The sequence below is a fragment of the Arachis ipaensis genome, chromosome B9 (genome assembly GCF_059453495.1).
Source record: "Arachis ipaensis isolate K30076 ecotype BB chromosome B9, ASM5945349v1, whole genome shotgun sequence".
Taxonomy (NCBI): Eukaryota; Viridiplantae; Streptophyta; class Magnoliopsida; order Fabales; family Fabaceae; genus Arachis; species Arachis ipaensis.
Window position 1 is genome coordinate 94,654,714 of NC_142444.1, and position 4,379 is coordinate 94,659,092.

Consider the following 4,379-nt stretch of genomic DNA (forward strand, 5'->3'; position numbering starts at 1 on the left):
TTGAATGACTGCGATGAACTCCAAACTCGCGAGTGCTGGGCGTAGTGACAGACGCAAAAGGATAGTAAATTCTATTCCAGTATGATCGAGAACCTCCAAGATGATTAGCCATGCAGTGACAGCGCATCGGACCATTTTCACAGAGAGGAATAGGATGCAACCAAAGACAAGGGTGATGCCTCCAGACGATTAGCCGTGCTGTGACAGAGCATTTGGACCATTTTCCCGAGAGGATTGAAAGTAGCCATTGGCACCGGTGACATCCTTACAGAAAGCCAGCCATAGAAAGGAGCAAGACTGATTGGATGAAGACAGCAGGAAAGTAGAGGATCAGAGGAATGAATGCATCTCCATACGCTTATCTGAAATTCTCACCAATGATTTACATAAGTATTTCTATCCTTATTTTAGTATTAATTTCGAAAACTCCATAACTATTTTATATCCGCCTGACTGAGATTTACAAGGTGACCATAGCTTGCTTCATACCAACAATCTCCGTGGGATCGACCCTTACTCACGTAAGGTTTATTACTTGGACGACCCAGTGCACTTGCTGGTTTGTTATGCGAAGTTTTGAAGATATATTTAGACCATGGTTCTGTGCATCCATTTTGGTGCCATCGCCAGGGAATCAATTTCGAACAATAATTCACAACCTGAGTAACAATTTCGCATACTAAGCTTTTTGCGCCGTTGCTGGGGATTGTTTGAGTTTGGACAACTGGCGGTTCATCTTGTTGCTCAGATTAGGTAATTTTCTTTTTGTTTTATTTTCAAAAATTTTTCAAAAACCTTTCAAAAAAAATTTTCTCCCTTGTTTTCGAAAAAAAAATAAATACAAAAAAATTAGAAAATCAAAAAAATCAAAAATATTTTTTGTGTTTCTTGTTTGAGTCTTGAGTCATGTTATAACTTTGGTGTCAATTGCATGTTCATGTTGCATTTTTCGAAAAAATTCATGCATTCATAGTGTTCTTCATGATCTTCAAGTTGTTCTTGGTAAGTCTTCTTGTTTGATCTTTGCATTTGCATGTTTTGTGTCTTTTCTTGTTTTTCATATGCATTCCTGAATTCTTTATGTCTAAGCATTAAAGAATTCTAAGTTTGGTGTCTTGCATGTTTTCTTTGCATTAAAAATTTTTCAAAAATGTGTTCTTGATGTTCATCATGATCTTCATAGTGTTCTTGGTGTTCATCTTGACATTCATAGCATTCTTGCATGCATTCATTGTTTTGATCCATAACTTTCATGCATTGCATCATTTTTCTTGTTTTTCTCTCTCATCATAAAAATTCAAAAATCAAAAAAATATCTTTCCCTTTTTCTCTCTTAAAATTTCGAAAATCAGATTTGACTTTTTCAAAAATTTTTAAAATCTAGTTGTTTTTAAGAGTCAAATCAAATTTTCAATTTAAAAATCTTATCTTTTTCAAAATCTTTTTCAAAAATCAAATCTTTTCCATTTTTCTCAGTTATTTTCAAAAATTTTAAAAATATTTTTTAAAAATCTTTTTCTTATTTTTATATCAAATTTTCGAAAATAACAATAACAATTAATGTTTTGACTCAAAAATTTCATGTTTGTTACTTGCTTGTTAAGAAAGATTCAAACTTTGAGTTCTAGAATCATATCTAGTGATTTCTTGTGAATCAAGTCATTAATTGTGATTTTAAAAATGAAATCTTTTTCAAAAACTACTTTCAATCATATCTTTTCAAAAATATCTTCTTATCTTATCTTTTTCAAAAATTTGATTTCAAAATATCTTTTCTAACTTCCTAACTTCTTATCTTTTCAAAATTGTTTCAACTAACTAAGTAACTTTTTGTTTGTTTCTTATCTTTTTCAAAACTACCTAACTAACTCTCTCTCTCTCTAATTTTCGAAAATCCCTTCCCCCTTTTTCAAAATTTCTTTTTAATTAACTAATTATTTTAACTTTTGATTTTAAAATTTCGAAAATTACTAACTTTTTTTTCAAAAACTGTTTTCAAAAATCACTAACTCTTTTTAAAAATAATTTTCGAAAATTCTCTTCCTTTCTCATCTTATTCTATTTATTTATTCATCTACTAATATCTCTTCCTCACATCACTCACCAAATTCGAACCCCCTCTTCTATCTGTGTTCGAATTTTTTTCTTCTTTTCTTCTTCTACTAACAATAAGGAACCTCTTTACTGTGACATAGAGGATTCCTCTTCTTTTCTTGTTCTCTTCTCTTTCTTATGAGCAGGAACAAAGAAAAAGGCATTCTTGTTGAAGCTGATCTAGAACCTGAAAGGACTCTGAAGAGGAAACTAAGAGAAGCTAAATTACAACAATCCAGAGACAACCTTATTGAAAATTTCGAACAAGTAAAGGAGATGGCAGCCGAACCCAACAACAATAATGCAAGGAGAATGCTTGGTGACTTTACTACACCTAATTCCAATTTACATGGAAGAAGCATCTCCATTCCTACCATTGGAGCAAACAATTTTGAGCTGAAACCTCAGCTAGTTTCTCTGATGCAGCAGAACTGCAAGTTTCATGGACTTCCATCTAAAGATCCCTTTTAGTTCTTAACTGAATTCTTGCAGATATGTGATACTGTTAAGACTAACGGAGTAGATCCTGAAGTCTACAGGCTCATGCTTTTCCCTTTTGCTGTAAGAGACAGAGCTAGAGTATGGTTGGACTCTCAACCTAAGGATAGCCTGAACTCTTGGGATAAGCTGGTCACGGCTTTCTTAGCCAAGTTCTTTCCTCCTCAAAAGCTGAGCAAGCTTAGAGCTGATGTTCAAACCTTCAGACAGAAAGAAGGTGAATCCATCTATGAAGCTTGGGAAAGATACAAGCAGCTGACCAAAAAGTGTCCTTCTGACATGCTTTCAGAATGGACCATCCTGGATATATTCTATGATGGTTTATCTGAGCTATCAAAGATGTCATTGGATACTTCTGCAGGTGGATCCATTCGCCTAAAAGAAAACGCCTGCAGAAGCTCAAGAACTCATTGACATGGTTGCTAATAACCAGTTCATGTACACTTCTGAGAGGAATCCTGTGAATAATGGGATGCCTATGAAGAAGGGAGTTCTTGAAATTGATACTCTGAATGCCATATTGGCTCAGAACAAAATATTGACTCAGCAAGTCAATATGATTTCTCAGAGTCTGAATGGAATGCAAGCTGCATCCAACAGTACTCAAGAGGCATCTTCTGAAGAAGAAGCTTATGATCCTGAGAACCCTGCAATAGCAGATGTGAATTACTTAGGTGAACCTTATGGAAACACCTATAATCCATCATGGAGAAATCATCCAAATCTCTCATGGAAGGATCAACAAAAGCCTCAACAAGGCTTTAATAATGGTGGAAGATACAGGTTTAACAATAGTAAACCTTTTCCATCATCCACTCAGCAACTGACAGAGAACTCTGAACAAAATACTTCTAATCTAGCAAACTTAGTCTCTGATCTATCTAAGGCCACTGTGAGTTTCATGAATGAAACAAGACCCTCCATTAGAAATTTGGAAGCACAAGTGGGCCAGCTGAGTAAAAGGATCACTGAAATCCCTCCTAGTACTCTCCCAAGCAATACAGAAGAGAATCCAAAAGGAGAGTGCAAGGCCATTGAATTAATTACCATGGCCGAACCCACAAGAGAAAAGAAGGACGTGAATCCCAAGGAAGAAGACCTCCTGGGACGTCCAGTGATTAATAAGGAGCTTCCCTTTGAGGAACCTAAGGAAGCTGAGACTCATCTAGAGACCATAGAGATTCCATTGAACCTCCTTATGCCATTCATGAGCTCTGATGAGTATTCCTCTTCTGAAGAGAATGAGGTTGTTACTGAAGAGCAAGCTGCCAAGTTCCTTGGTGCAATCATGAAGCTAAATGCCAAATTATTTTGTATTGAAACTTGGGAAGATGAACCTCCCTTGTTCACCAATGAACTAAGTGATCTGGATCAACTGACATTGCCTAAGAAAAGACAGGATCCTGGAAAGTTCATAATACCTTGTACCATAGGCACCATGATCTTTAAGGCTCTATGTGACCTTGGTTCAGGAATAAACCTCATGCCCCTCTCTGTAATAGAGAAACTGGGAATCTATGGGGTGCAAGCTGCTAAAATCTCATTAGAGATGGCAGATAATTCAAGAAAACAGGCTTATGGACAAGTAGAGGACGTGTTAGTAAAGGTTGAAGGCCTTTACAACCCTGCTGATTTCATAGTTCTGGATACTGGAAAGGAAGAGGATGAATCCATCATCCTAGGAAGACCTTTTCTAGCCACAGCAAGAGCTGTGATTGATATGGACAGAGGAGAATTAATCCTTCAATTAAATAAGGACAACCTTGTGTTTACAACTCAAGGATTTC

At 35.9% G+C, this 4,379-nt stretch overlaps 1 non-coding gene across 1 annotated transcript; it reads right to left on the bottom strand.

Moving 5' to 3' along the window:
* Positions 1–2,769: 2,769 nt before the first annotated feature.
* LOC148545518 (small nucleolar RNA R71) lies at positions 2,770–2,877 on the bottom strand. The gene has a single exon (XR_015900838.1). It is a non-coding gene; the product is annotated as a small nucleolar RNA R71 (small nucleolar RNA).
* Positions 2,878–4,379: the final 1,502 nt, after the last annotated feature.